Below are 13,051 nucleotides of genomic sequence, written 5' to 3'. Positions count from 1 at the left end.
ACAAATTGTATTTATAATAATTCATTCAATTTTAATTGTTTATTTAAACAATAATTTCATCTGAGTAATAATACAATTCGATTACTCAGACCGTATCTCATTTAATCAAATTCCAATGTGATACGTAAATTTTACTTCCAAAATCGTCCGTCAATTTTCAAGTAATTTAATTAACTCGTAACGTTATACGATTAATTAAATGATCAATTAAGAGTGTTGCCCTATAGGTATGACCTAGGGGATCAGTTGATCACCACCGTCGCACGACAGTAATGTCAAACTCTAGTCGACCAATCATTACCGATATATGTTGATCGGTTGACAGTAAAAATACTTCCCAATTATATTCTTTATAACGAGACTTAAACATGTGATCATCATGATCAACAGTCGTGATCGCATTATTGTCGGAGGACACATATTCCAACAATTATGTGCATAATCTACGAGTTTTTGTTTCCTTCTTATCTGAACGAATAGACTTGATTCATTATGTCGGCAAGCTACATTACATTCTGAGGTTAGAGCTTTATAAACTGGTGACATTCATGACCGGTTTCATTTAGGATGTGAGTAGTACTCTCTTTAAGGCATGTAACATCAATTTGCATAAGCATGAGTCTAGTCTTCTTAATACCTGTATGCATTCGGTCTGTGGATGGTGACACATGTTAGGAGAGGCAGTTCCCTTTATTTCATTCTACCCATGAGCCTCACATAGCCAAACTGCCTTTTTGTCCTATTAACTACTTTCTATAATACTTCCTACCCTAGCCGAGCTAGTGACGAGTAGTTGTTGGAATTCTTTATTGCAGTATGGTTATTTTATCTGATTTCAGAAGATGGTGGAAGAATTGAAGGTAATGTAAGAAGAGAATTGTTGAAAAAAAATGATGAAAAAAAATGGAACGAAAAAGAAAAAAAAAAGAGAGCGAAAAAAAAACGAAATAAGAAAAGAAGAAAAAGAAAGAAAAATCTTGTGTGAAGAAAAATGAGAATTGTATAATGATGTTCACTCCCATGCCTTACTTATATCTTACGGGGAGTTGACGAGTTCTTGGTGTTTTGTGAGTTTAGTGCATGGTTTTTGCACCGTTTCATCTTGTTATATTGAGTACGAAGTTGGCATGCAGTGTATGTTTGGATCCGTTGTTGCTAGCCTGGCTATTAACTCCACATATCCAAATTCATCTTAGCCCCTTCTTACCCATTACCTCACTTACCCAAATGTAAGTCCTCGTCATGTGTCTTGGTCACTAGTATGGTTGGAATGCATATGTACGGTTGTAAAGACTTTATTCATGTTAACTGCATGCATACTCTTATAGGTCGAGTTAGGTGAGTGTCTTACTTCTTTCTATCCTTTACATATATACTCACCATGTGCCTAATTTTGAGTGACAAGCGACCCGTGAGAGTCCGATATCTTTTGAGTCTTGCAAGGTCGACGGTTCAGTAAGTTTGAAACATTGATTTAACTCGTTTGCACTTTTCTTTTGCCACTCTGTCAGCTGTTGCATTAAATTGGTTTTAGTGGGTTATTTGTAGCTGATGTGTCGGTCCCGTTCCATTGTTTATTCTTAGTTACATTCATATTTGCTTGGGGACAAGCAAACGTTTGGTTTGGCGAGATTTGATGCGTGTCTTTTATATAAGGTTTTTACCTCATTTTTACACGCATTTCTGTACTTTTTATGTAGCATCTAGCTACAAATACCCCCGAATATCCTACTTTGGTTCGTTTTATGTAATTTGTAGGAATTGACCAAAGAGGAGCTAAACCGAGCCTTAATCCGTCCCATTTGCATGCATTTATGGAGAATGAGGAGCCGGAGTTTGGAAATCTAACACTTAGAAGACGCGTGAGCTGGATTAAGGAAGTGTTTCAAGGTCTAACGTGCTTAAACAGCTCGATCGAGTAGATTTTATGCTCGTTCGAATGCTCTATATAGGATGCTCGATCGACCACTTTCGAGTATACACAAGAGGAGACAAAGCAAGAAGTGCTCGATCGAGTAGTTTATTTTTACTCGATCGAGTGGCTTGGTGTTAGTTTGGATCGATCGAGTAGTTTATTTCTACTCGATCGAGTGGTTTGCCCTGCTTTAGTTATTTTCCGCCTAATTAATTTATGGGCTTTTGTAATTAGTCCATAGATTAGGTTTAGGATGGATTTTTCGTATAAGATAGAGTAGAGGGACTACGTTACTGGGTCTGCTTCTCTCTTCGTTCGTTCATTTTTCACTCGATACTTTGCTACTGTGGATTGGATTTTGCTCTTCTTTTATACTTTGCTACTGAAATTTGGATACGATTGGTACTCTTGTTCTACTTTAATCTCTTAATTCTTAATCGTTTGCTTTAATTCCTTCTTCCCTTTACTGTTATCATAATTACTTTAATTCGATTATTGTTAGTTTTATTATCATGTTTAGTTTTAATTATCTATTTGTTGTTGTTAATTCGATAATGATGAGCAGCTAATTCCCCTCTGCTAAGACTATAGGGGATCCATAATTATGAAGGGATAGTAATTGATTTATTGGGTTAATGCTGGTATAGTCTTTGTTGTTTAAATGCTGCAATTATCTGTATCTGTCTAATTGAGTCGACGCGATTAGGCATTTATATCTCAGTGATCCTTGACCTGGACCGAAAGGTTGGAAAAAGGCGAGACTAGTAGCGAACAATAGGGTATTGTAGTGAGAGCGAAAGCTAAGCTATTTACGCTTTAGGGCGAATTGAGACAGAAAGGAGATATTCACTGCTCCTTAGGCCGTATTTGCATTGACCTGAGACCTAGATTACTTGACTAAATGATTATGGTGAACCGTCTGTCTTAGCTGTTTCCCTTTGTCTGCTTAATTCCTTTCTCTTATTTTCTCTTCCCTATTCTTATTAGTTTAGAATATCACATTTAAAAACCCCCAATTTGGTTACCTTGACGAACCTAGATTTAGCTGACAATTTCCTACCTCTCTGTGGATTCGACCCAACTTCCCTAGCTATATTAGTTAGAGCCAGTTGGTTATTTTTGACAGGTACGCGACAGACGTGTCACCTTGCATGCATAGAACCTAGGGTTATGATTGTGTCTACATTTAAATATAAACAACACAATATAAACTATATACTCCCACCCTTATTTTCGGTACATTCATAAAATGGAGAATCCATTTTATTTTGTCATTTGTCAAATTGTGACATATGTGACATGTTACTTGACATGTGAATTTGTAATGTATTTTTAACATATTAAAAATCATCATACTCATAAAATATGTCATTTACAAAATCGACTAGTAATTCGTAATTACTTGTACCAAAACGGTTTATCAAATTATAAATTACAACGTCTTGTATTTATAATAAATTATTCATTCAATTTCAATTCCAAATTGTTTCGTAAACAATAACTTTATCTAAGTAATAAAACAATTCAATTACTTAGACCGTATCTAATATAATCGAATTACAATAAGACACGTTAATTTTACTCACAAAATCATCCGTCAATTTTAAGAAATTTAATTAACTCGTATCGGCATACGATTAATTAAATAATCAATTAAGAGTATTTCCCTATAGGTATGACCTAAGGGGATCAACTGATCACCACCGTCCGCACGACGATAATGTCAAACTCTAGTCGACCAATCATTACCGATATGTGTGCACCATTGATCAGAAAATATTACATCCCACATGTATTCTTTAAAATGAGATTTTAATCATGTGATCATCATGATCGACAGTTGTGATCGCATTATTGTCGGAGGACACATATTCCAACAATTCATATATTAGACATGTATCTATAACTGTTCTTCGTTGAAAATGATATTTTTTGAATGTAAATATGTTAATTTTATTTTTGGTCATAGTTTTTCAATTTTGACCCATAAAATAAAAAAGAGAAAAAAAAAAGAGAGGAAATATCTATTTTTCAGATACTCCATAATTCTTTTATGGCTCAAAATTCTCATGGTCCAAACTCCAAACTATGCAAAGTGACCCATATCTTTACTTCTCTACATTCGATTTAGCAAAAATATTAGATTCAAGAAAAGGTCAAAGCCCAATCCTCTAATTCATATTAACAACACAAAGCTCCTTGATAAATAGCTACACATTAGACTATTTGTTGGGGATAAAATATCACTTTTTATCCTTGATAAGGTGTCACCTTTTTATTGGAAGAAAGGAAAGAAAAAGGATTGATGAGTTGGAACAGGTGGGGACCACTGGATGAAAAGGTCAACAAACACAACTTGTCTTAGTTGTTTTACGTGCAAAAGTGGGGGATAACCTTTGACTAATTCAACAACTCCCTCCTACTTTTATGGTAACAGAAGCAAGATCTCAGGAGCAGAAGCAGGGGACGTTACAAAGTCCAAACCCTAGCAAGGCAAATGCTATATATAGTCAAATGAAGAAAAATTGGAGATCATCTCATTCCACACTCTGACACTGATACTCCCACATTTTTCATCCATCATATAGCAATACTCCGGTGGAAAATTATTCCTTGTATTTCGTTATTCACATAATACCTTCTCGATTATAGTGTTAAATTGGTGGGATTCCAACTCCCCTGGCGGTTGTTCCCACATTGGGTTTTCCGCGTCACCAAAACCTTGCGTGTCAATCTTTTTGTTTTTGTCGTTTATTCGTTCATTATACTCGTTGAATTCATTCCGTATTAGGCCATAGATCGATCATTATCGCCCACAAATTAAATTAATAATTCGGTAAATTATTACCAAAACAGTTTGGCGCCCACCGTGGGGCATAGTGATCATTTTCTATAGCCAAATCTCGCAAGATCTAACCAGACCACAACCATGGCCGAAACCAGCCAGAATCCGTCCAGCAGCCAGAGCATGTCAGCCTTGTCCTCTGGAACAAGACCTTCTCCTACGTCTGCAGGATCAGTGAGTGCGCCTCCAGCATCCCGCCAGATGGACCCCGTCAGCATGTCACCTAGAACCATGCCTCTGCCCCTGCCTCTTAAGCCGCCGCAGATACCCAAGGCAGCAGGCGTACCCAGCCAGCCCAGATCCAGCAGGAAAACCAGCCCCAGCAGAGGTGAAGCTGCGTCCAGGGCCCCGATCCAGGAGGGATCAGGTGCAGAAGTTCTCCGAAGCAGAGGACGACCAGTACTTGACCCGATGCAGATGATGATTCAGGGGATGTATACTCTACGCCAAGCCGTTGAGGATCTGAGGAAGGACAACCAGAACCTGATCGCTCAGATCGTAACAGCCGTCCGGCCCAAACGAGCATCAACTCCTGAGGCCCTAAACCTGATCGCTCAGAACTAGTCACCAGGCTAGACCTTACAGTAGTAGCACCTAGTGAACCCGTCGAGCCTAGAGGATTGGGGTACTTGTCATTTGACAACTCGCTCAGCCTGCAGCAGACACCAGATAATGCATTGCTAAGCACTCCGTCAGGATCTGACACGGACACGACACGGAACTTTAAATTTTCAGGACACGGACACGGCCAAAAAAAAAATCAATATACATATTAAAATAAAGGGAATTTGAAGAACATTATAACCAACATTTATACTTTGGTCATTTAAACATTTTAAAGCCACAAAATCGTAAAGTGACAACCAATATTAATGTCTTATACGTTAAAATCAACATGTATTAAAAGCTACAAATTTCCAAATTACAAACCCAAATTTAAATAAGCATTCAAGTCTTACAAAATTAAATAAAAAGTATCAAAGGTTCCAAATTTCAAACCCAAATTCGAGTCTTACAATACTTTTCACCATAGTCATGAAACCGAATATTTTCCGCAAAATATATTAACATTAAAAGGCACCAGAAATAAGTTGGACAAACAATGCTCACCAAAAGCTAAAAAAAGGGAGTTGATGTGACCATTATTTGAGCATATTTTGTCCCCAAATTAGCCTTGTTCCCATGCTTTTTAGTGCATATTTGGGTCATTTATTGTCTTTAGTCCTTCGTTTTGCATATTCTTTGAGGTTTTGATCCCTTGGTAGAAAAGGAGTGCAAACCTTGCATTTTCATGGCAAAATGGAGCTAAATTGATTGAATTCAATGACCAAGCATCAAAGAGAAGACAAGACTAGAAGGCCTTTGTACATATTGTAGTAGATGGGCAATGATGAGAAAATATCCTTGCATCCCCGACGAAATCCTCAAGGATTGTATGAAGAAAAAGGAAGAAAAGAAGAAAGGAAGAAGCTGACTCAGAATCCGAGAGGATTGCCCACAATCCGCCCGTCCAAGACCAGAGAATCCGAGCGTCTTCCTCAAAGGGACGCTTGTCCAAAACCACCACAATCCGCCCGTCCACCCAACAAATCCGCTCGTCAAAAAGACCCACAATCCGCTCGTCCCGTGCCCCTGACGCTCGAATTGTGTGACAGCTATCCCGTCTTCTACTTGTTCTATGAAGGATGCGCATACCTCGGGAAAGACTAGCAAAAAGGAGACTCGCATATTTTTCTGAGAGGAGCGATTCCTCAAGGACTTAATCGTCATTTAAGCCCTTAGTAAACCCTAATTTGTGTACCTAATCCCCACTATAAATACCCCATTAGTCTAATTAGATTATCATGTTCTTCTTATCAATCTTTAGTGTAGTTTATATCAATCAAATCTCTCTTTAATCTTGTAATCAACTTTTAATCAAGTCTTAATACAAATCTCATTTCCTTAATCTCTCTTTTGTTCATCTTTCATTTTGGGTAATTGAAGATTATTTGGGTTATTATTGGGAGATTGACAACCTTCCAATCAATCATCAAGTACTTCTATTATTCTTTGCTTTATTATTGGAATCATTAGTAGGTATAATTCTCTTAATCCCTTTTTAATTATTGTTAATCATCTTCATTTATTCATCATGTTTTACTTTGTTGGTATGATTGACAACCTTGCTAGCATGTTCAACATGATAATGAGTGAGTAGTTTCCTTAGCTAGGGTTAATGGGTAATTAGGGGAAACCAACATGGGGGATGATTCATGATTAATTTAATATGTTTTCATAGTTTATTTGCTTGCTTGTTGTGATCTCAACTTATGCACATGTTATGTTTGATGAAATGCGAGCCTATGAATCCTTGCATTTTTTACCCATCACCTATCTTTTCAATGAGACTTGTAAGACATAAACCAACTCGAGTCTCATTAGACCATACATATAGTTGAGTAGGGAAGATTAAGTCGACTTGTAGGTGTTGTACAATCTAATCGATTCAGCTCCGGGACCCAAACTTTCCTAGGATTGTAAGATATAAACCAACTCGATCCATCACAACAATAATTTCTTGCTTATAATTTGAGAATATGTTTGTATGATCAATTCCCATGAATCCCCTATGACCCCATGACACCCTAGTGACTTTTATCAATTGTTTACACCCCTTTTTAGTCATCTTGCTTGTTTACTTTCATTGTTATTTAGTTTAGTGATCTTCTATTCCAACCCCAAATTGTGACACCCCTAGACACCGCTAGTTGCAATTGAAAATCTCACTTCAATACCCGTCCCTTGGGATCCGACCTTTACTTGCCTCTTTACTAATAGTAGAGTTGTTTGTGGAGTTATAAATATTGTTTTGGTCTAGGTGCTCCTAACGACAAGTACTGAAAACTAAACCTCTCAAGAGGGTTCGACCAAAAATGGCGCCGTTGCCGGGGACAGTGTTAACTTGATTTAGATTTTCTTAGATTGTTATTAGTTGTATCTTTCTTTGCCTTGGGAAAGTAAAACTCCTCAAGGTTTGTTCTAATTATTTTCAAGTTGTTTGATATTTTGCATGTCTAGAAGATCACAAGGTAACTTGTTACCCTTTGATCACGAAATTTAAAGGACTTTGACAAACAATAGAAGACTTGCTAGAAGAACTTTGAGAGGTATTGGTGAGGTTGTAGATATTCAACCAAACACTATTGAGTTCGTCAACCCTTTTGCAAGAGAAGGTGACGAGAACCCAACACAAAATCCAACACAAAATCAACCCACAATGCCTAAATTTTCATCACATTCCGTACCAACCGAGGAGAACCTACCCAATGGTACTCCCACACCACAACACTTAACCAGAAATTTCATTGCCAAATCCGCATTTATCCAATTAGTCGAAAACAGCCAATTTGGGGGGATGCCTAGTGAAGACTCTCACTCTCACATGGAGACTTTTTGTGACTATTGTGATGCGATTTCTCAAACCTGTGTAACTCAAGACCAAATTCGATGGGTCTTATTTCCTTTTTCTCTAATTGGCACCGCAAAAAAATGGTTGAAAGGCCTTGATAAGGCTACTCTCGGAATTGATTCTTGGAAGAAATTGGCTCTAGCTTTCTACAAAAAGTTCTACCCACCGGAAAAGACTAACATGCTAAGAGCTCAAATTACGGGCTTTAAGGAAAGAGATGAAGAATCTTTGTATGAAGCTTGTGAGCGATTCAAGGGAATTTGTCGCTCATGTCCTCATCATGGACTTAGCGAGTGGTTCTTGGTACAACAATTTTGGAATGGTCTTTATGAAGACTCAAGAAACATTCTCAACATGGGATCACATGGTATGTTTACCGAAGTTGACGATAATCAAACTTGGAACAAGATTGAGGAAATGGCGGTCCATAATTCACAATATAGTAGACCTCGCAAGGCTACTAGGGGAGGAAAGCTTGAAGTGGACTCTATTACTCAATTGGGTGCTCAACTTAGTGCTCACATTGATACCATCAATTTGAAGTTCGAAAAAGCTATGGCTAGACTTGAAGAAGCCTCAAAATCACCAAAGCAACATGTTAATGCCATGACGGCATCTTCATCAATCCCCAGTGGGATATGTGAGAATTGTGGAACTTTGGGACATGACCAAAGCGAATGTAGGGGAACAGATGAACAAGTGAATGCTTTTCAAGCATACAAGAGTGGTACCCCTTATTCAAATTATTACAATGAAAACACCAAATTCCACCCAAATCTCTCATACAAAAGCCAAAATGTTCAAAACCCTCAACCAACATATACCCCACCTCCCATGAGAAACCAAAATCAAAGACCCTTTTACAACCGAAACCAAGGTTACCAAAATCAAACTCCATACAATCAACAAAATGACCAAGGTTTTGATGTTCAAAAAGCGGTCCTCCAAATGCAAAAGAATCAACAAGAGTTTTTCACTCAAATGCAAAAAGATAGTCAAGCAAAGGAAATCACCATCAACAACATCCTAGCCCACACCAAAATGTTGGAAACCCAATTGACTCAACTAGCATCTTCAAGCTCACAAAGACAAAAGGGGCAATTACCACCTCAAAGTAATCCCCCAAGACATGAAACGGTTAGTGCCATTCACTTGAGGAGTGGTACAAGGTATGAAGCACCGAAGAAGCAAGCAAGTTGAGGATGAAGTTGTGGAAGCTAGTAACAAAGAAGAAGTTGTGCAAAACTCCAAGGATGGAGAACCATCGAAAGAAGAATTTTCAAAGAAAAGTGAAGACAAGGCCAAGGAGAAAGAACCCATTGTGATTAGACTTCCTTTTCCAAGTCGTCAAGCTAAGCCCAAATTTGATGACCAACTTGGAAAATTTATGGAAATTGTGAATAATTTGGAAGTCTCGATTCCTTTTTCGGAATTAATCAAGCACGTGTCGGCCTATGCAAAGTACATGAAGGACATCCTTACGAAAAAGAAGTCGATCCGGAAGCTTGAAACTATCGCCTTCACTAAGGTGAGTAGTGCAATCCTTCAAGGGAGTCCACCTCCGAAACTTAAAGATTCGGGAAGCTTCTCAATACCGCGTACCATTGGCGACACAACAATCAACAAAGCCCTATGTGATCTAGGGGCTAGTGTGAGTGTTATGCCGTATTCGGTGAGTAAAAGGTTAGGGATGGGAGAGCTTAAATGTACCAACATCACACTCCAAATGGCCGATAGATCGACGAAGACACCATTAGGGATATGGGAAGATGTTCCCGTAAGAGTTGGGAAATTTTTCATCCCGGTGGACTTTGTCATTGTTGACATGGAAGAAGACTCCAATATTCCAATCATTCTAGGTAGACCTTTCTTGCACACCGCGGGTGCGGTGATAGATGTGAAGCATGGAGAGCTCACTCTAGAGGTGGGAGATGAGGGCATAACTTTCAATCATGACAAGACCATGAGAGCTCCCCGTTTGTATGAACCATGTTTTATGGTTGATCATTATAGTCGGAAGGATGAGAGGAAGAAGTCGAAATTCCAATGGAAGAAGAAAGTTGATGATGCTCCATCAAAAGAGCAAGAGAATTGTAACAAAGAGAGCTTGAAAAGCTCACCCATGACAAGTGAAGAAGAAGGCCTTGTTGGCCAAAACAAGAAAGTAGGAGAGTTGTCTCTATCAACTCAAGAGATTTTTAATGATCAAATAGACGAAGTTTGCGGTCTTTGGGACGATGAGTTTGAAGGGATTTTCAATCCCTACATTGGTAATGCTATCGATCAAGACCAATATGAAGGACAACAAGTGCAAAGATCTATTGAGGATCTTTATCATGATAATGAACAAGTTTTTGACTACTTCTTCAAGGTGTTGAGTAACATCAACAACACCTTGAACATGCCCCCATGACATCTCACTAAGGATGAGAGTTTGGTGGAGTCCTCTCTAAACCACCATTTGTAAATATTTCTAACTCCCTAACTTGCATTTTAATTCTTACATTGCATTTTTGTCATTTTTGGATTTTTGTGCCTTGATCAAGATATTCACCATTTTTGAGAGAAGTGAGGGAGGGACTAATGATTTTATTGATGTGTAGTGCTTTAACTTAGTGTGGGGATAGCAATTGCCTAGGCTATTCATGCCTTTATAGTGCCCCTGCAATGAAGAACACGGGATTTGAAGAATGAAAATGACACGGGTTATGCAAGTGCACGGATGGACCTGAATCCGGGTAGACCAGGAGGAATCTGAGCGGCTTAAGGGTAATCTGCTCGTCTTATATGAATCCGAGCATCTTTGGATGAATCCGTTCGTCCTATTGAGCTGCAAAAATAAAAAATTTTGGTCTGTAAGAGAATCCGAGCGTCCCAGCTGAGAAGACGCTCGTCTGAAACTGGCCGCTCGTCTTTTTGCCAGTGCAGATTAAGAAAAGTTCCTGTAAGAGAATCCGCTCGTCTTTGAGGAAAGCTGCTCGTCCTGAATTGCATAATCCGCTCGTCTTCACAGAAAGACGCTCGTCTTTAGGCGAGTTTTCCTGATACCAAATTGAGCAGAATCCGAGCGTCCCGACGGGTATCCGCTCGTCTTCCCCCTGCAGTTTTCAAATTTTCGGGTGTTTTAATACCCCTTCCCACATTCATTCATTCATTCAAACATTCAAACACTACCCCAAAACCCCAAAACCCTCATCCTCTCCATCACCAAAAACAGAATTTCCTCAACCAAATTCAACAAAATCAAATTTAAACTTCCTTACAACAACAATTAATCACACCTTTTTCAACAATAATCAATCCAAGCACGAAAATCTTCAACCTTTGAGTCGATGTTTGAAATACAAAGACAAATCCTTTCATCTTAAATCGATTTGGGTATAATTAGAAATTGAAGATTTTCAATCTTTTCTTGGCGTAAACAACAATGGCAAGAACAAAAGGAGCAACAAAGGCACTCAAGGCAAAGACACTTTCTAAAAGGCAACAAAGCCTTCAAGTAAAGAAAGCTTCAATGGCTATGGTGGTTTCTAATGCAAACTTGGAAGTTCAACAATAAGATCCTCCCTTGGAAGCAACAACATCAACAACTCCGGAAATCGCTCAATTATCAAACTATCCGGAGATGCCTTGAACAAATTGGGTGTCCTTGAACAAACAAAAGCCTTCTTTGAAACCATGGGGTTCGGTAAATTGTTTACTACAAGGGAATTGACATACCCCTCCCTTACCTTGGAATTCTTAAGTTCATTGAAAGTGACTAAGGTAGAGACTAGAGAATACATCGAGTTTCGCCTTGCGAATGTGAATAGGCGCATCACCTTTGATGTTTTGAGTAAGGTATTAGGCCTTATTGATACACCATATTATCACAAGATGCCCGAAAAGTATGACCCCGCTCCTCTTTGGGAGGCGATTTCCGGGAAGAAATTTGTGAGCTTTCATGCTTGTCGCGCTCTATTAGTCCACCATCTGGGCATTAGAGTGTGGCATAAGGTCATCGGGAATACTATAATAACAAGAAAAGGCATTAATCACTTTACAAAGCTCGATTGTGTTCTACTTGAGTCGGCCTTAAATGTCGGAAGGGAATTCACTAAGCCCTACAATGCTCTAAGGCTTTTGATGGAATGATTGCTTAATGTTGATTGTGGTAAGGAAGGCACCGCTCATATTGTAAATGGAGGTCTAGTTACTCTCTTGGCCAAGCACTTTGACGCAAATTTCAACAAGGATAACACCTATGTGGCGATCAAAGGGGGTCATCTCATTGACATGGACGCCATGATTTACAAGTACAAGTGGGTCAAGCATAACTCTCTTGACACCAACTATGGGTGGCTAACCAACGATGCTAGATCTTTCACTTTGCCTTCCAAGATTTGGCGGTTAAGTGCTTATCGAACAAACTACCTTCTTCCACTCTCCAAGGACGCCGAGTACATCATCCGTCAACAAAGGGGCGAGATTGAAGAGCCCTCCTCCTCCATTGTCACACCACCCTACCCATTCAAATATCAAGAGTTCAAACCCAAAGATGTTGAATTGGGCAATGACTACATGACTCTCCTCATGAGAGAGATGCACAAACAAGCTTATAATGATCGAGTAGATGCATACTTGGCCCAATATCCACCCCTCCTTCATTTAGCTAGGCAAGGACTACTTGATCCATCATGTCCTTTGCCTAGTTGGGCGGATAGGGAGGTCTTATTTCCAAGCACATCTAGGGGTGAAAGACCGGGTGAAGATGAGAATGTCGATGATGAGGTTGTTGATGATGAGGGTGTTGATGAAGAGGTAGATGAAGAAGAGGAGGCTAATGAAGATGATGAAGGAA

At 39.0% G+C, this 13,051-nt stretch overlaps 1 non-coding gene across 1 annotated transcript; it reads right to left on the bottom strand.

Moving 5' to 3' along the window:
• Positions 1 to 8,391: 8,391 nt before the first annotated feature.
• LOC141593744 (small nucleolar RNA R71) lies at positions 8,392 to 8,498 on the bottom strand. The gene has a single exon (XR_012521812.1). It is a non-coding gene; the product is annotated as a small nucleolar RNA R71 (small nucleolar RNA).
• Between the last annotated feature and the right edge of the window lie 4,553 nt (positions 8,499 to 13,051).

Source organism: Silene latifolia, chromosome 7 (genome assembly GCF_048544455.1).
Source record: "Silene latifolia isolate original U9 population chromosome 7, ASM4854445v1, whole genome shotgun sequence".
In the NCBI taxonomy this organism is placed as follows: domain Eukaryota; kingdom Viridiplantae; phylum Streptophyta; class Magnoliopsida; order Caryophyllales; family Caryophyllaceae; genus Silene; species Silene latifolia.
The sequence above is the reverse complement of the archived record's forward strand: the minus strand, read 5'-3'. Positions and strand labels throughout refer to the sequence as shown.